This window comes from Lynx canadensis, chromosome F2, assembly GCF_007474595.2.
Source record: "Lynx canadensis isolate LIC74 chromosome F2, mLynCan4.pri.v2, whole genome shotgun sequence".
Taxonomy (NCBI): Eukaryota; Metazoa; Chordata; class Mammalia; order Carnivora; family Felidae; genus Lynx; species Lynx canadensis.
Genome location: NC_044320.2, coordinates 66,959,422 through 66,979,901, shown reverse-complemented (window position 1 = coordinate 66,979,901; position 20,480 = coordinate 66,959,422). Strand labels below are relative to the sequence as shown.

Genomic DNA, 20,480 nt, shown 5'->3' with positions numbered 1-20,480 from the left:
CCTCCCTGCCTCCTGAGTTTGGCACTTAGCCTGGGCTGTCTCTGCTTTCTCTAGCTGGGGCACTAGATCCCAGTGTGGAGGAGACTGTGGCTGAGGCCCTGCCACCGTCTGGCCTTGGTACAGTTCTGAAACACAGTGCTGTTCATATTTTAATACACTACAAAACACCTGGAGGATGTTATGAAAATGCAAATTTGAGGGTGCCTGGATGACTCAGCTGGTTAAAGAGCAGACTCTTGATTTCAGCTCAGGTTATGAACTCGTGATTGTGGGATCTAATCCCACATCGGGTTCGGTGCTTAGTGTGAAGGCTGCTTGGGATTCTCTCTCTCCCTTTCTCTCTGCCCCTCTTCTGCCTGCTTGCTCCTGCTCTCTCTCTCTCTCTCTCTCAAAAAAAAAAAAAAAAAAAAAAGGCAGATTTTGATTCCATAGGTCTGGTTGTGGGTAGAACTAAAAGTTTGCATTTTTTTTTTTCAACGTTTATTTATTTTCGGGACAGAGAGAGACAGAGCATGAACAGGGGAGGGGCAGACAGAGAGGGAGACACAGAATCGGAAACAGGCTCCAGGCTCTGAGCCATCAGCCCAGAGCCTGACGCGGGGCTCGAACTCGTGGACGGCGAGATCGTGACCTGGCTGAAGTCGGACGCTTAACCGACTGCGCCACCCAGGCGCCCAAAGTTTGCATTTTTTATCAAGTCCCCAGGGATTTGAATTCTGCAGTTCTTGGACCACAATTTGAATAATAGAGATTTAAAAGACATTTAAGGTATAGGCCTTGGAGATACTGCAGGTTTGGTTCCAGACCATGATAATAAAGCAAATATCACAATAAAATGAGTCAAATGAATATTTTGGTTTCCTAGTGCATATAAAAGTTATGTTTATACTTTACTGTAGTCCATTTAGTGTGCAACAGCATTATGTCCAAAAAATAATGTACATACCTTATTGAAAACTACTTTATTGCTAAAAAATGCTATCATCTGAGCTCTCAGCCAGTCATATTCTTTTTTGTTGGTGGGGGGGGGGTGTGTCTCGCCTCAATGCTGATGGCTGGTGACTGATCAGCGTGGTGGTTACTGCAGGTTGGAGTAGCTGTGGCAATTTCTTAAAATAACACAGCATTGAGAGTGCCTGGGTGGCTCAGTCAGTTAAACATCCGACTCTTGACTTTGGCTCAGGTCATGATCTCACAGTTTGTGAATTCGAGAACCCCTTCGGACTCCACTGACAGTGTGGAGCCTTCTTGGGATTCTCTCTCTCCTCTCTCTGTCCCTCTCTCTCTCAAAATAAATAAATAAATAAAAATAACACAGCAATGAAGTTTGCTGCATCAGTGGGCTTTTTCTTTCATTTGAACACATAGAGACCATTGTAGGGTTATTAACTGGCCTAATTTCAATATTTTTGTGTCTCAGGGAATAGGACGCCTGAGGAGAGGGAGAGAGACAGGTGAATCACCTCTGGGTGTGTCAGAACACACACATTTATTGATTAATCTCACCACCTTATGTGGGCACTATAGTGGCACCCCAAAATAATTACAGTAGTAATATAAAAAATCATTGATCACAGATCACTATAACAAAGATAATAATGAAAACAAAAAAACAAAAAAAAAACCCAACAAAGATAATAATGAAAAAGTTTGAAATATTATGAGAATGACTAAAATGTGACCCAGAAAGACAAAGCAAGCAAATGCTGGTAGAAAAAATGGCGCTGATAGACCTGCTCCACGCAGGGTTGCCACAGTCTTTCAATTTGTACAAAATGCAACATCTGTGAAGTGTAATCAAGTGAAGCACAATAAAAGGAAGTATGCCTGTAATTAATTGATTGAGTAATTAATTTCTGTCTTCTATCTCTTTTCCTTTCTTCATCCCTTCCTTTTTCTCCCTCTTGTTAGCAAGAAACCTGTGCCTGATTAAGGTTAATGTAATTTCTGTCTGTTCTCCAAACTTGAGTTCACTTTAAAACATCCCCTTCTACACCTTACACCAACATTCAGGAAAAAAGATGGACCATGATGGTGGTGGTGGTGTGGGCTTAAAACTCATTTAGTCATTTAAATGGAAACCTTTTAAAATGTCTTTCAATTCAAATCTTCTGCCTAGATTCACTGTGGAAACTTGTTTGTAGTGTGTCAAATAAGACTCTGAAGATAATTTCTTTGTCTCACTTCTTGTCGTTACTTCCTTTTGAAAAATAAGGCTTAGTATTTTTTTTACTTACTCTTTAGAAAAAGAATTCATTTTCCTACTAAATTCTGGAGACACTACTGCTTTCAGATCTCAGAATTCCCATCGGTAGTTGTCATTTATAATAAGACTTATGTGGGAAAAAGCTTGCCTTTTATGCTGTGATAGGGAACAAATGTTTTTCAAAACTAATAAAAACAACAAAATCAAAAGGACATTAAGTTTCTAGTCCTTAATTTTAAAATTAAAAACACCACAGTAATTATTTTGTGTGGTGTATGCTCTGTACATTAGGGTGGCTTTTTATTCTATCCTACTAATTTTTTTTTTTTTAACTCTTGTAGCAGCAGCTGGCCTCATGAACGCTTACCAAAGGTACCGAATTTCCTCTCTGTGTTGTCATGTCAGATGTGGTCAATGATATCCTGTTTCTGAAGGAACCAGTACAACTTCCTTCGTACTGCAGAAGCAGGAGCTGCCTCTGAGAATGAATAAATTCCACACAGAAAAATATTCACAAAACTATCATTCTAACTTAACTTTACAAGAGAGGAAGCCCTAATGACAACTAAACATTATTATTACTTCATGTTAACTTCCAAGTTCCCAACCTTTGCTAGGAGAGCTGTAAGAAGATCAAAAAGATGTTGCTGGGGCTGAGGCTTCAGTTTACCTGTCAGGTGCGGTTTAGCTTAAATCTGCTCGGCTGACTCCTATTAATTTCAAGGATGGGGAAGATGCTTGCTTGGGTTTGGGTGGTCACTAGAGGCAGTGGGGTGGTCCTGGACCCTCATAGAAACGTATATTCCCCAAAGTGAAATAGTAGGTCAAAATTGCACACGACACTTTGTCACACATGGCCAGAATTCTCTCCTAAAAAAGGACCCATTTATTATGCTGCCAGTTTCTGGTTCTGACGACATTTCTATCACTTCCCTGGCTTAACTGATGTCATGGCACCTAAATATCATTTACATGTTAATACAACAATAGCACTGCTAAGCATTTACTACCTGCCTTAGACAGTTTTTCTTTCAACAACTCCATCTCCATCTTGCGAATAAGGAAACTGAGACTCCTTACTCCTTAAGTAACTCCAAGAGGTTAATGGGGCGCCTGGGTGGCGCAGTCGGTTAAGCTTCCGACTTCAGCCAGGTCACGATCTCGCGGTCCCTGAGTTCGAGCCCCGCGTCGGGCTCTGGGCTGATGGCTCGGAGCCTGGAGCCTGTTTCCGATTCTGTGTCTCCCTCTCTCTCTGCCCCTCCCCCGTTCATGCTCTGTGTCTCTCTGTCCCAAAAATAAATAAAAAACGTTGAAAAAAAATTAAAAAAAAAAAAAAAAAGAGGTTAAGTAACCTGTCCAAAGTCCAGGAGAACAAGGGATGGATGTGGATGTGGTCTGCCCTGCAGGTAATTTAAATATAATAATAAAACTAGCTAAAAATCAGACTACCTTGATTGCTTTTTTAAAGCATTTGAAAAATTTGTGATAAAAAGATACATGACAAATTTACTGTCTTAACCATTTTTAAATATACAGCTCCGTGGTATTAAGCACATTCACACTGCTGTGCAACCATCACCACCATCCACCTCCAGAACTCTTTTCATCTTGCAAAATTGAAAAATTGAACCCATTAAACAATAACCCCTCATTCCTTCCTGCCCCCAGTCCCTGACAAACACCATTCTGCTTTCTGTCTTAATGGATTTGACTACTCTAAGTCCCTCAGATAAGTGGGTTGTCCTTTGTGACTGGCTTATTTCACTTAACATAATGTCTTTAAGGTTTATCCAGGTTGTAGCACGTCAGAATTTCCCTCCTTTCTCAACGGCTGGATAATATTCCACTGTGTAGATGTATGACATTTTGTCTATCCATTCATCCATCAGTGGACACTTGGGTTGCTTCAACTTTTTGGCAATGGTGAATATGCTCCTATGAACATGGGTGTGTGTGTGTGTGTGTGTGTGTGTGTGTGTGTGTGTGTGTATCGTGGGTGTATGTACTGTGTGTGTGTGTGTTTAAATCATTACATACCCATAATTCTAAATAATGGCAGCAATAAAATAATCCTTCCTGAAAAAAACATTTTTTTTGGTTCAAATTTTAAGCAACTATTGTGGGAATTATTGCATTTTAAAAACAGTGTATGCTTCAAAATTAGGACATTTTACAGATTATTTTTCCTTTAATAAACACTGGATTCTACACAGAAGTTAATTCCAAGAACAGGAGTTATGGAGTCCATCCTTATTCATTTAGAGAATAAATTTGTGAGGGTTTGAAATTTTTTGACCTTGCTTTGACTGCAATTCATATCTTGAACCCCTATTATGCATTCCTCTGTTTAAATAACTAAATTTAAAATAAACAATGATAGTAAATGATCATAAAGACAAAGAACAGAACCTGAGTTACCAGTGCTATCATTCTATGTGAATAATTTTGAGTTTCGTTTTTCTTTAAGATTTAAATAATAAAACAGTGGTCAACTGTGTGGTATAATCTTTTTTATTAAGTACAAATATTTGGATGAGTTTGAATACCTCTCACTTTGAAACTTACTTTGTAAAATTGTTAATTGTTTTAAAACTGAAGAATTAATTTGAGAAAATAATGATCATTTACCAATTATTACATGAGGATTACTGAATATAACTGTTGTATGGAGGAGAGAATGTTAAAGATAATGATTACTCTGGTTGTCAAATGCTCTGGAAACATCAAAGTCACAAGCTTGTAAATAGCAAGGCATGTGTGTTCAAATCCAGATTAGTCTATTTCATGCTATTTACCCCTACTTTATGCTATTTAATTATTAGCCAGTTTGCCCATTTTCTAAAGACAGTTTGTTATCTACCAGTGCACTACAATGGTCAAAATAGCTACTACAGAGCAAGTACTTCAAGGTGAACATGGTATTCTCTTTCTCCTCAAGAAACTTCTACTCTTAGTGAGGAAGAAAACCTGTATCATAGGTTGAGTGTTTTCAGAAAATTAACTGGAATTTTATTTTTTGTATTGCTCTTGTTTTGCAGCTTTGGGGAATGTGCAGTAATGAGAATAAAGATCTTTTTCCATTTCTACCTAGGTGAGAGCCCTATGTTGTGCTTATAAAATCCAATCATCTTATACCCATCCTATGCCATGTGGTATTAAGGGCAGTTCCTTGTTCTCCAGAGAATCAGTACCCAACAGGTCAGCATGCGCCTTTTCTGCTGCTAGTGGACTGAGGAGGGATATTTTGGTTTGACTCAGGGCAAGGAATAGAGACTTAAGTGGGAAAGACAGGAATGCTTAGCTGTATATGCGTGCAAGGAGAGAGGAAAGAACAGAGGTTTCCCTAGAAGTAAATGAAACTAAGGAGTTTGAGGGGTTTCTGTGTATGATGAAGTGAGCCATATAAGGTGGGGTGAATCTCTGCTTTAGTAGGGAGTCAATGAATCCTGGCCAATCCATGCTAAGGCTTTGAGTGCCTATGAAGGCTCTGTATCCTCCTGCAGCTGGTGGAGGAGATTGCTATAGTTGGGGTTGGTCCCTGAGTTCACCAGATGACCAGTACCCAACAGGTCAGCATGCAACTGCTACACCATGCAGCTGGAGAACCAGTTTTCTGATATTGCCTGAATTCAGAATTCTTGGGTGATCTCATGGGAGGAAGGGAGGCAGGAAGCCCATAGACTGAATTCTTATGATTCAAGAGAATGAGAATGAGAATGAGAAGCACATTTAGTTTAATTTTAGAAATAATGGAATGTGACATTTTCTGCACCTGAGTAGTGAAGAGTAAAATCCCTACTTGCTACACAAATAAACAAGCAAGTGCAACACAGGGATGAGCAATGCTGGGCCAAACAGTGAATGCACAGAAATCACTTGGGGATTGGGGGAAAGGGCTCCTGGGAAGAGATTTCCAAGTCAGGAATGAGATGCATTAGCCAGGAGAAAGGATACTGTGATGCACCAGGAAAAGAGGAGGAGGAAGAGTGCTCCAGGCAGAGTGTGTAAAAGCACAAAGGCCAGATGGGAGAAAGAGCAGGAGCACCCAGAAACATAGATGGCTAGAGGGTTGGCACCAGGTGCGGTAAGTTGGGGGTAGATCTGGAAGATCCCACGATGGGAAATTGGGGTTTTATCCTGAGGGTTATAGGGAAAACAATTGGTGTGTTTTATGCAGAGGAATGAAGAGATGAGATTTAGGCTTTTAGAAAGATCATCTTGGCTGCCAAGAGAACAGATTGTAGTGGGGCAAGACCAGCCAAAATGAGGCAAGATGGGAGGCTCTATCTGTTATTCTGTGAAGCCTCATCAGATCTTTATGAAACCCTAGGGGCACCTTGAATTTTTATTTTTCACAAATTCATAAGATAAATTATTCTCCATAGGCACCTCAGGTTTTATATTAGTTTCCTAGGGCTGCAGTAACAAAGTATCACAAAGTGGATGGTTTAAAGACAATAGAAATGTGTTCTCTCACATTTCTGGTGGCCAGAAGTCTGAGATTAAGGTGATGGCAGGGCCAGGCTCTGTCTAGGCCTTTAGGAGAATCCCTTCCACTCCTAGCTTCTGATAATTATAGCAATCCTTGGCATTCCTTGGCTTATAGATGCATCGCTCCAATCTCTGCCTCTGTCATCATGTGGCTTCCTCCTTGTGTGTCTCTGTCTTCACATCATCTTCCCTCTGTGTGCATGTCTGTGTCTCTTCTCTTCTTAGAAGAACATCAGTTAGCTTGAATTTAGAGCCCACCCTACTCTAATATGACCTCATCTTAACTAATTATATCTGTAAAGATGCTTTTTCTAGATAAGGTCACATTCTGAGATTTTGGGAGAGACATGAATTTGGGTGGGTTGGTGGGTGGGGGAGGTCATTATTCTACCCATTACAACTTTCATGTGAGCACACAAAAGCTGATCACTACTGGCTTTGAACCAACAGGCCTGGACCACCACCTCAACAGTTACTTTTCCTTCAGAAGTTAAACCCACTGTAAGGATTGTTTATGCATAGATTATTGTGTAGATTCACTTGGCTTTTTCATGTTTATAATGGCTTTTATCGAGATTCCAAGAGTAGAAAGATTGTAGCAAGTATCTGCCTCACTGAAGTACACCCTATATTCTCCATTGAGACAACATATATTTTCAGCTCAGCATAACCTGTCTTCATGAAAACAGAATCAAAGACATTTTTGTTTAAGGCATAATGCTATGCAATCATCCATGTCAATTTTATTAAACACTAAAGGCAAAGTTTGAGTAATCAACTGGTTTAGGAGAAATACTTTTAATTTTGAGGGTAAAGTCTATGTATAATTTCAAAGATTATCAAAATATTCAAAGACAAAACTTATATTTTGTTACCAAAATGTAGCTTTAGTTATTTACCAAAGTGATAAAACTGGGACATCAAGAAATTCTTATTATGAGTTAAATTCTTATTATATCACATGCATATTAGTATAACATAGTGACATAGTGTAGGAGTTGCAGCATGGTCTTTGCGTAGAAGGAATACATCTCTAATGTAATGTGAGATGGGTAGTTTAACATTTTCCTTGCTTTTAGTCTGTAGTAGAGTACTTAAGATTTATTGTTTTTTCTATGAATCAGACCATGGAGTCTACAACAATCATGACTATTTTGAAGATTACACATAGGCAAAATATTTAAGGATCCTAGATTTGTTTTTCTGGTCTATGGAGAGGGCTCCTTTGGGGTCCTGAACCCATCATGAAACATATTACTTATCTCTTCTAATGAGAAGTCATATTTTGTCAGACTACCATCAAAGGTCTTTTTAAATTTGTTCATAAAATATTGAACTGGAAGGGCAAAACAACGGCCATATACACTTCTCTTCAGGTTTATATCACTCTTTGGTAAGAGTCATCAACCACAAGCAAAATCCATCTAGCTGTACCATCACCTGGCTTAACCTACTTTTCCCAAATTCCTCACGGAGTAGTACAGGAGACTTTGCTGTGTGCTTTGTGAAAAGCTACTAACACTATGTTCACTTCTTTTTTTTAATGGTCATTTATTTATTTTTCAGAGAGAGAGAGAGAGAGAGAGAGAGCACGCAGGCATGTGCAGGTGTGAGTGGGGGAGGGGCAGAGAGTGAGGGAGACAGAGAATCTCAAGCAGGCTCTACACTCAGTGCAGGGCCCAATGCAGGGCTTGATCCCACAACCCCTGGGATCATGATCTGAGCTGAAACCAAGAGTCAGATGCTCAACCGACTGAGCCACCCAGGCATCCTTTAAGCCTATGATCTTAACTACAGTTCTGGTCACCTGATGGTATCCTGTGCAAATCAATATCATTGTACTTTCCAAATGTTTCTTATATTAGTTAAGTATCTCCCTTCTTTAGGAATCATGTCTTACTTCTTTTTACCCCCAGTACTTAGCACAGTGCTTATTACATAACAAGGTTCTCAATAACATTTTGCTAAATAAATGCAATAAAATATCTTTCTACTATCCATGATCTTCCTCTGTTTGAAAAACAGGAGACCATTTGCCCTTATCTAACACCTATCTTCTTGCTCACAGTGATTATAGATAGTGGCACAATTATGTCTGTGTTCCTGGCAGTCAGGGGTTGTCATAATATCCTCTCTTAACTAAGGCTTAAAGAGAGTCTTTGTATTAGCCTTTCCAGTCTGATGATCATTACCTGGGCAGAGAACACAAAGCAAAATGGAAAATGAGTAGTTCCCTTTTAAATCTGTGAACTTTTTACCAACTGCCAGATATGAACTTATAACTGCTATATTCTTTATCTCTTATCTCTAAACATAAATTACTACTCTTATTGCCCTTAATATTTTTCTTTATGAAATGGAGTCTGTCTTTAGATCAATACTATGTTGGGGTAATACACTTAAAACTGAATACTTCTAGGCCTAAGGTCTCATTCTTTCATTTATTCATAAAATCACATTTAAAAAACAATTTTAATAATGTCAGAATACTGAGAGAAGAGTAAGTTAATAAATGTTCCTTAATACTTTAAGAATTTTGAATTATTTGTGTATGTGTGTGTATATCTATATATATACATATATAGATATATATATGTGGCAACCTCAGAAATGGGGAATAAAGCAAAAATAATGATTTTAGTCTTTAAAGTGGACAGATATTCTATTTTGGTTTTGGCTAACATCTGCCAATTCTTGCTTCTTTGCCTATTCTGCCTACAACACACACACACACACACACACACACACACACACACCATACTATACCACACCACACCACACCACACTGTAATACATGCTCAGCGAATATGGTTTGGTAGTTATCTCTTCTCAGCCAAGAAGTCTATGTTTTGGTCAATAATTTGGAATGGGCTTGACATTCAACTAAATATGGTCCCTAACTTATTAGTCCCAAGGGAGGAAACTGAATGGCAGAAGTCAAGATCTTTACCTACTCAAGGGTTGGATGCATCAAATAGACTTAGCAAGTGCCAGAAAACAAGGTTGAACTTGATAGGAGAGCCATTTGCTGAGATCCCCAAGTAGGAAATAACAAGGCTGGAACATCTCCAAGTCATAGAAGAGCTGGATTAAAGCCAGATGTTACTCTGGGTTAAAGAAGATACCACAGCTCACAAATGGAATGAGATGTTTCTAGACAGGATTTGTCAACTGATCTCATCAGGAAGGTTTGTCCTTTTTGTCCATACTGTATATTTCATAAAGTTCATTTCCTCCTTTTAGTGCTATTTATACAGCTTTTCAATTCATTTAGTTAATTCATTCAGCATCATTAATAGGACATTATTAGATGTTAAAGATGCAAAAATGAGTTAGGTCAATATGTTTTCAGGGTACCAAGTGAATCAGGCATGCCAACCAGCACACGTCTTCTGTACCATAACATAAAATGAAGCAATTAGCAAGTTCTATCTCTAAATCACCAAAAGGAAAAGGGATACATTATGACATGGTATGCATGCTTATTTAAGTCCTTATCAATGTAGCACAAAGTGTTATAAACATATGACTAAGTGTATACCAAGATGTGATTACCAAATGAAGTTGTCTGTATGTCCCAGGCTTTGCTAAGATGTACTTAGCAAAGTATTTATTTGATGTATCAAATAAAGTCACACTTCTGATAATAAATTATTTTGCATTGAGTTCTCACTCATGAAATTATTGCTCTTCAGTGCCACATTTGATTTTTTTCTCTCTCCTTTTCTATATACATACACATATATATGTGTGCACAAACACACACACATTACTACTATTAATCTTGTGGTTCAATCATTTGAGAATAAGTTGTAAGTATCATGACCTTTCACTTCTAAATACCAGATATCTCCTAAATACCTAAATACCTCCTAAGGACAAGAACATTCTCTTACATAACCACAATTCACTAATCAAATTCAGGAAATCTAATAGTGATATATTACTATTATCCAACATACATCCCCCTTTAAATTTCACCAATTATCCCAATAATTAAATGTCCTCTATGGTAGTTCTTCCTTTTTTTTAATGTTTATTTATTTTTGAGAGAGAGACAGAGAGAGATGGCAATAAGGGCAGAGAGAGGGAGACAGAGGATCCGAAGCAGGCTCTGCACTGAGAGCAGAGAGCTCAATGCAGGGCTGATACTCACAAACCATGATATCGTGACCTGAGCTGAAGTTAGATGCTTAACTAACTGAGCCACTCAGATGCCCCAATGGCATTTATTTTTTTGATCCAGGAGTCAATCCAGAATCACACATTTCTTTGGTTGTTAGGTCTCTTGTCTCCTTTATTCTAGAATGGTTTCTCAGCCTCTCTGTGCCCCTTATGCACTTCACATTCTTGACTATAGGCTAGTTGTTTGTGGAACGTCCTTTAGTTGGGTTTCTCTCATTATTTCCCCAGTTATTTTTCAGAGTTCCCCAGGGCACTGCCTCATGTGTGATCTGAAGCCAGTCCTTCCAGTTCTGTCTGTCTGTCTTCAGAAACTTCACTGCCCACCACTTCTGCTCCTGCATTCTTCGAAAGAAGGCCCAGCTCTCTCTCTGCTGACAGCCACCATTCAGATCCAATCAGACCTCTGAGAAAGTGCACTGCAGCCCCATGGCCTGTCACTCCAAACCCTGAATGGTCATTCCTTAATTCCTCACAGCACACCTGAGGCCAGGTAGTAGCTTTTCAACAAAACTTTATTCAACGCTTGAGGGTAACACAAACATAACACAGAGAATAAACTGCTACTAAAAGTTGGCTACTCTTAGAGCCCACAGGCTAAAACGTGACCTCAGGGTCTTTAAATAAAATGGTTCCTGCTTCCATATGGAAGGGTCAGTTCACTCCATCACAAATGCTCCCATAATGTCCATGGTAGGGAGTCCAGAACCAGGGGGTACCCAGGCCTGGAGGGAGTAAACCATTGTCCGCGATATCCTCATTTCCTGATTTAGGATAGGAGGATTGTCTTCCCATGTTAAGAGATACTAAGGACATCCATCCCCTTACCTGGGAACCTCGCTTCTAAGTATTAATCAGGCTCAATGGCTCAGCAGGTCCAATCTTCCTAGACCACATTTACTAAAGTTAGACTGTCTAGTTTTATATTACCACAGGTGGGCCACCAAGAATGCAGCCTGGAAGCATTACCGCAAACCAAATACAATTCCTTTACAGCCTTTCCTCCAGCATGCAGTGACGAGAAGAATGGTCCTTCATACCCCTACTACAGCCAGGTTTTCATTCCTGATCTCCTGTAAACTAATGCTTGGGTAAGAATCAATCACCACATCTCCCAAGACCAACCAGCAATTTTCAGACATAAGAAATTCTAAATCTAGATTGAGAAAAAAATTATAACTCTGCAGGAGCATAAGTGAGTTTAAGATACACCCAATTTACATTACTAAATAGACTATTCAAGGTATTTGCATTTGGGTCACTTCATCGCATTTTGGCCTTAAGAAAAACAGTGAATACTTACTTGCTCTTATACCTACACAATTAAAAGGCCCATTGAAGTGATGTTTACAAAACCTGATTTAGCAGTTTGGCCCCAAAGGTAAATTCCAGTGTCTATCCCAGAGGTGAAACTGCTTATAACGTCAAGACTGGAAGGTTTTCCACCCTCAACTATTTTTACTATTTTAAGGCAGATTTTCAGCATCTTCAAATGTCTTAACTTTCCAGCCTTTTCACCCAAAGTCCTCTCTCAATATCCTGTGTTCCTGACAAACAAGAGCACTTTGCTGATCTCTGATTCTACCCCTTACTTTTGCGCTTCCCCACTCTTGCTTTTGTGGGCCTCTCATCTTGACTACTCTCCCCATCATCCTGAACTCTCAAACTTTTACTTAGCCTTTAAGGACTGACTCTAATGCCGTCTCCCAGTCTTCCCAACTGGATGTGATAGATCTTTCCTCTTAAATCTCATAGCACAGTATTTGTAACTTTTTCTTTCTTTTGGCAGCTATGTTCTACCTTATTTGCAGTTACTAGGTTCATGTCTTATATGTCCTACTAGGCTTCCTTCCAGAGCCATACTGTCTTCGTATCTCTCCCATCATCTGGCATGGTGCCTTGCAAATAGCAAGCATTCAAAATATTTGTAGAGTTGAATTGAATTAAAGCCTAGTGAATACAATATCTCAATTGATAGCTCTGACCTAAATTACATCACATGGAAAATCTGAAAATACTAGTTCAAGAGTGAGAGATGAAATGTTTCAATTTGTGTTAATTTGCCAACCAAGGCATTGGTTAATCATTAACAAAGACAGGCACTGTAAATAAAGCCCTGTTTAAGTGAAAACTTATGGACATTTGATGACACAGGGTAGAACAACTAGTTATGATTCCTAGGCTGTAGAGTTTGAGGTTTATGAGAAAAGTACACTCCCAGCTAAATGAGAAGTAAGAAATTGCTATTGCTGTCTCTACTATTTGGTTGGCTATACTGAATGGAAAGTTAAAAGTAAGAAAAAAAAAGAATGTAATAGACTAAAAGATCTTTAGTGACATTTCTGGTGATGTTTTAGTCATTATATTACTGTTCTCAAATATAGTCACTGAAGGCCTATTAGAACAAGCTGCTAGTCAGGTAATTCATCACAATATAATGAGATGGAAGAAACAGGTTTCCCTTGGGGGAGACCCACTTTTCTTATGGATAAAGCCTTGAGAAACCTGTAAAGAATGAATACTTCCCTGCAGAGTATAGATTCAGATGGTTTGAAGTCTTCTGAGGAGGAAGAGAGACAAAAAGAGAAATTTATTTGCATTTGGGGTGGGGCAGAGGGAGAGAGAAAGGAAAAGGAGGACAATAGACATGAGCAAATGTCATGTTAGGTGGAATACCATGAACTAAGCAAGGTGAATCTTGTCAGTGATCTCACGCACATTCAGGAAATTTTACAAAATCACAAAAAGCTTGAGGTGGATTGGATTTCTTCTGAAAACCAATAAAGTGGTCAAGTTCTGCATCATGGTTTTTGTGGTAAATAAAATTAAGACAGTAAGCTTTGGTGCAGGGGCCTGAGTCAGAGAAGAGCTGGAGGCCTTAAATTGGTGAGAGTCCCCAGAAATCCGGGGGACTTCCCCACCCCTTGGAAATTAAAGGCTTTGAGAAAATTTCCCCCAGAGAACAGAAATAGAGAGGCCCTTAGATAAATTCAGCATTACAGCAAGTTTGGTGGTCACAGGCTTATAATCTAATATTCTAGAAATAATAACCCATGACTTATTTACATTACCTCAGTTTATTTATAAGAAAAGCAAATAATTCTTGAGGTAGCATAATGTAGCATTTATGAGGATAGATTCTGGAGCCACATGCCTGGGTCTGATCCTTGGCTCAACTTTTTACTAGCTATGTGATACTGAGTATGTTATTTGGCCCTTTGTGCCTCAGAGTCTTCATTTGAAAAATGGAGGAAATAAAAGTACTTATCTGTGAGCAAAGGGTTTAACAAAACTTATTATTCCTCTGTGAGACTTAACCATTGGTTGACTACCCTGCTCTGTTCTGCCAGCAACCTGGAAAAAGTAGAAATGTCATCTATGTTACTAGACGTTGTTTATGGTAAAAATGAGTCCTGAGTGGTAAACTGCATCTGGACTGAGAGGAATTAGAAAGGAACTATAAATAACTGAAGGGGATGCCAGGCTTTGGGCTTCTGTAAGTATGGTGACTCTTAAAACTAGGCTTGTACCTTGCAGGGTCCTTGTATCTATAACACAAAAATCCCACAGAAGATATTAACATATGACCCAGCACTTGTGCTGCTTGGTATTTACTCAGATGATTTGAAAACTTATGTCCACCCAAAAATCTATGCATGAATGTTTATAGCAGTTTTATTCAAAATTGCCAAAACTTGGAGGTAACCATGATGTCCTTCATTAGGTGAATGGATAAACTAACTGTGGCACATCCATACTATGGAGTATTACTCAGAAATAAAGAGTAATGAGCTAACAGACCTGGAAAGACATGGAGGGATGTTAAAGGCATATTGCTAAGTAAAAGAAGCCAGGCTAAAAGGCTGTTATATGACTACAACTATATGACATTCTAGAAAAGGCAGAACTTTGGAGACAATAAAAAGACTGATGGTTGTCCGGGATCTGGAAGAGGGAGGGAGGGTGAGTAGGTGGAATACATGGGGTTTTTAAGACAGTGAAATTATTCTGTATGATACTATAATAGTGGATAGGTGACATTACTCCTTTGTCAAAATCCACAGAATGTACAGAACTAAGAGTGAACCCTAATATAAGTTATAGACTCATTGGTTCCTCCATCAAGTGTAACAAATGTGGCACACTAATACAAGATTTTAATAATAAGGGAAACTGTGTGTGTTTAGAGCGTTGAAGAGGTATATGGAAACCTCTGTACTTTCTGCTCAATTTTTTTCAAAATTGGAGAAAGAGGCTTCTAAGCCAGGTGGATCCTGAACGTACCCCATGTGGGTCTTTTTCCTGCCCTGAGCTGTAGGCCTGCTTCAAGAATTGCCACTGAAAAGAAATTTCTGAAGCTGACCTGCTGGCAAGCTTTGGTTCCTCTCCTATATCTTTCTGAATAGGCTGGTGGCTCATGGTCACTTGGTCTGAGAATTTGTTGGAGCCTAAGATCTCTTGGTGGGCTATGCACTAACTATCTCATAAAATTGTGAAAATTAAATGAGGTTAACGTTGGTAAAGCACTCAGAGCAGGGTTTGGGACTTATAAATGCTACATGATTGTTAGTTATAACTTCTTATAGGAGTGGCTGTCAGTAAACATTTTAATAATTACATCTAAAAATTATGAGTGACACATGCCATCTGTGATATCAGATCAATAAACACTGTATATGTGGATCTATCCATATGGATACATATGTGATAACATATGTATAGATACAACATATGTAATCATTATGTAATGCTTTGCACATAAATTGGTGTTTGTTTTGTATCTTTTCTGAGGTGGTCAGTCAGGTGCAGCCACAAGAGGAGACACAGGAAATACTCAGGAAAAAACAGTCTATTATACTCAAAGTCCTAGAGACAGAAGACACAGCACACCATTCAGAGTCACAAGGGTACCGGGGTGGTGAGGAGCCAGAAGACAGGAGCAAGGAGAAGGTTTAGGCCAGGATCTTTGTTGGGATTTTCCCAGGAAAGGTGAGGCAGAGCAGGGTAACAGTTTAGGATTGGCTAGTTTGAATATTTTCATGGACTTTGGGCTACAAGGATTGTTCTTAGTTGCCTGATACCTGGCTCTGGGATGAGTAAGGCAGAGGAATATTGCCTCTTGAGGTGCCAGGCTAGATATATGAGGTCTGACTCTAGATTGGTTAGTTTGCACATGAAAGACATGCTTCTGGCTGGGCCCTTTGCTATCTCCAAGAATTGGCTAGGTCAGAGAAGAGCAATCTCTCCCCTGCTAGAAAGGTTTTTTAAGATGTCAAAATATCATAACAGAAAACCAAAAATATATATACAATACAGTGATCTTCAGGCCATCCCCCAAATTCTATTATGTGGAAATGTTTCAGTGATGACAGCTTGGAACCCAAGTCAGGACTATATCTTCAAAAACTCCAGCCTGCCCTCAACCCAGTTAAGCTCCCTCCAAAATAAACTAACTGATCCCTGACCTTCCTAAATGAATTCATCTGCTTGAAATCTATGCTTTCCTTGCTGTTGTGTCCCCAAACACATAACTTAATGTCTTGCACTTATTCAGTCACTTATTTATCTACATTTATAGAGGGCCTGCAATGTGCCAAGTACAGAGCTAGCCTTGCAACTTCTGGGCCCTCTGTCACTTCTCTTCAGCTGTTTCTGTAGCAGTTAGCTCCCTCCCTGAGTTCCACTCAGTCTATACTGTTTTACTGCCTGAGGCCAATGTCCAGAATCTTTGCACCTCCCACTACCTCCCCACATGCACGTGGATGAAACACCATGCCATAGGTTAGATAAATCTGGCTTCACACACCGAATGGGCTAGGCAACATCACAGAAGTTTAGGGGAGTTAACTCTATGGGGACACACTCTGAAGGCAGATAAATTTCTTCTCTGTCCCTCCCTACAATGGACTGTTCTGAGCTATGGCATTCCAGTGCAGTATAAAGGAGATGTCCCCTTTATAGAAGAGGTCCTCTGTGTCTCTTCACAAAGAGTGACACCTCTTGTGTCGGCTCCTATAGTCACTTCTGTTCTCCCTCACTTTTGCTGCCTGGTGATTGCATCTCCCAATGAAGCATAAGCAATTAAGTGTTGCCTTAGGCTCTGTTTTCTGGCGAACCTGGGCAAAGCCTTACTCACAGATCCATGCCCTTAACAATCCCAGTTACCAACCCTTCTGCTTATTGAGCTATATATGGGTCCTCTCCTTGCCCTTTTTGATTCACGTTCCAATTTCACTCAGCTCAGTACCATGACTCTCCTGACTGTATCTCTATTTTGGCCCCATGTACACCCATCTTTATCCCAGTTCCCTTGTTATCTTGTATTTCTTTTTCCAGGCTTTGTTCCTCCTTCTCACTATAGTTAACAATATTTTAATTTTTCTTTTGGGAAATTACTCTTCTCCTTTCCTTAGGCCATGGTTCAGGTGAAACAAAACTTCTTTCCTATACTGTTCAGGTCTTGGCCAACCAGTGTAATCCATACCCTTAATCATAATGATTAGTTTGCCCATAGCCATACGAGCCATAAGTCCAAACAGAGCCAGTCTTGAGAACGTTGTTGGAACTACTGAGAAATAAAAGCTCTTTTTTCTCTTTAGAAGAGAAGTGAAGTAAGCCTGGACATGGGGACACTCTGTGAATGAAGGCAGACCCAAGGAAAAGAGGCTGGCTTTTGATGAGGAGGTTTGAGCTGTAGAACATTCATGCCTGAAGTTTTCTACTCTGAAACCTTATAGTTTTTTGAGGGAATAAATTGTATTTTTGCCTTTCCATTTGTTTGAGGTCTACAAACAAATATAGTTCTTTTTCTTTATAAATGCCAGCGTCCTGGGCATTAATATAAATACCTGGGGTATCCAACATGATATAATAGCAGACCTCCCTAGAACCTTGTGATCTCTATATATCTCCACTACAGTGATGGGGGATGAACCTAAATGAATCATTTGGTAAAGACAAGGATTGAGTTACTGGCCCTGAGGGCAGACACTCCACACCTGGTACTCATGTAGCCATTCCACAGTATACTGTCTTGCCACATCTTGCCTTTCCCCTTTCCCTCCTGACCTATGTTTCTATCTGAGTGCCTTGCCAGAAATCTGATGCAACTTCTTAAATTCTTAAAACTGCAGGGGAATTTTATGGCCATTCAGGCACACAGTTCTTAAGTAGAGCAGAGCAGGTGGAATTTCTGGCACCCTACCAGACTGGAGGTACAAAAGCAGGTATCCTGCCCTGGGATGTGGAGGCAATTCTAGGAGAAACTTCCCAGCTTGACCACATTGCACCTTGCAAGGCTGGCCCATGTTTATCATTTCTACTTGACTCATGTTCCTGTCTCTCCTGACTCTTCATTGATTGGGCCTCTCTTCCTAAGATGATTTGACTTCAACACTTTGCATATACTCTCATACTGCTGTAGGTAATATTTCTTTAGCTTCCCTTGATGCTTTGGACCCTCCTCCTTCCTTAAGTTGCCCCTCTAAGAAGGTAGGTCTCATCAATTCTGTTCCAGTCTGATGTATGGGACTCCGACACTCTAATTACTATGGAGTAGAGCTATTCACTCTACTCTGACTCAAGCTCAGGCTGTACCAGTGTGTCCCCAACCAGCACCAAAGGACGCTTTGGGAACTCTGTCTACCTTACCAAGCTTCCTGCAGACCCCCAGGATTTATGTATGTCCTGCTGTGTTCTCAGAGGAGGGTCTTCATGCAGTGATCAGATATGCATTGAGCAAGGTCTAAAACATATGCAGGGGATTTCTCCTCTTACATGATGAGTAAATTGCTAATGAATGAGGTCTTGAACTACAGACTGAAAAATATTCCCACTTATGTGTGGGGCAGTTTTCTCTAACATGTTAACCCCTTCAGTCCAGTACAATTTCTGGATATTTTCTTGGTGACTCTTGTAGAGGCCATACCCTCAGTCTACTGAACAGACACACTCTAGACAATCAGGTGACTTTTTGGCAACTATGATGTTGGAATTCAAGTATAATACAGATGGAACAAACAATAACAATAAAACATACTGAGTGTCTTCTATATGCAAGGCACAGACTAGGCGCTAGTAGTTCAAACAAAAAAGCATTGAATTAAGACATTATTATAAATTGTGAAATGTACTTTGAATGAAATAAGCAAGAGGCTGAGACAGAATAATAGGGGCGAGTGACCACTCAGGAAAGGCCTTTCTGAGGAGGTGACATAAGTAGGACCAAAAGAGGGAGAGAGAGCAAGAGAGACAGAGAGACAGAGAGAGAGAGAGAGATCATGCAGTGATCACGCAAGCAGTTGAAGAGAGAGTGTTACAGCCAGAAAGAACTGCATATGCAAATTTCCTGGAGGTCAGTATGTTAAAGAAATGGAAAGAAAATCAGGGTAGCTGATGCATAATGAGCAAGGGGGAGAATAGTATAAAATGAGAACTGAGGCACCTGGAAGCCGTGGGTCTGATCTGGAGGCAGGGATCCGGGGGTTGTCAGCATACAGGGGGCATTTCAAGCCATGGGAATGAATGAGGTCCCCAGGGCAGTGTGTGGTAGGGAAAACAGAGGACAGAAGGCCCTCCACTCAAATGTTTTCCAGGAGTCCTCATCCTCCCTTCTTTAGGCTTCATAAGCAAGGTGCAGTACACTTTTTTCTTCTCACTAAGAAGCCTAATGGCCTTTGTGCAAAGTGAGCCAACTCCATTTGTCCTCTCAGAAAGCCCAGTCCTTAAGCCTGTCCCCACACCTCTGTCTTACACTTTCAGATGAGTTTCCTACCCCTACTACCCAAGTAAATGAATGATCTTCGTGCTAAGATAAAAGGAAGGAAGAAACCACGAACAACACTACCATCACCACCCAGCCAAGCAATGTAATCAACAAGCAAAACTATTGTGTGAGCTCTCAGGAAGATTACCCTGTTAGCCAGGTCTTGAGAGATAATATGCTCGACTGCTGTTAGCTCTGGACTGAATGATGCTTCCAGACTGCTCTGCTTTGCCTGGGCCAACCACAATCACTCCTGGATGAGCATGTGCTCCATTGAAAATGGGTCACGAAGCCAACATGCACCTGTAAAGACATCACATATCTTTCTGGGTGGTGCGTGAGCTTCAAAGACCTCATGTGTAATTATCTGCTCTTTTAATATGAAATGGTCAAGATATTCTCTCATCTCTCTGTGAATACTCCCTACTTCTGGCAGATTTATCCTCTTACCTTCTCTCACCAACAGCTTCCAGACTAAGCTGGGAACTAATTCCTACACCAGAAAAAAGCAAACAGGAAGTGTCCTTGTTGTGGCTGTAGATTACCCGCAACATTGAGGTTTCCTTTTAGAGATTTGCACCTCTCCTTTTGTTCATTTTGCCCTGCCCTTTTCCTTCCGGTGCAGTGTCAGGCCACTTTCCTGGCCTTTCTCTGTAGTGCTTAAGGCCACTTGTTTGTTACCTTCCTAACTGGTGTTTAGCCCACTATTTTGCCAGACTAATAATTGCTGTGCTGCTCAGACTGGTGGTCTGATTCACAACATTGCCCTGAGGCTTGATTTGTACATGCATCTGGGCCCCTGCTTCCCCGTCAGGTTGCAGGCCTGCTGTGCAGCCC

General features: G+C 40.1%; 1 long non-coding RNA gene across 1 annotated transcript in view; it reads left to right on the top strand.

Moving 5' to 3' along the window:
* Nucleotides 1-2,545: 2,545 nt before the first annotated feature.
* LOC115506266 overlaps nt 2,546-20,480 on the top strand; it is a 30,585-nt gene continuing 12,650 nt past the window's right edge. Inside the window, exons 1-2 of the long non-coding RNA XR_004343187.1 lie at nt 2,546-2,578; nt 5,245-5,297. This is a non-coding gene — a long non-coding RNA (uncharacterized LOC115506266). The remainder of the gene's footprint in view (nt 2,579-5,244; nt 5,298-20,480) is intronic.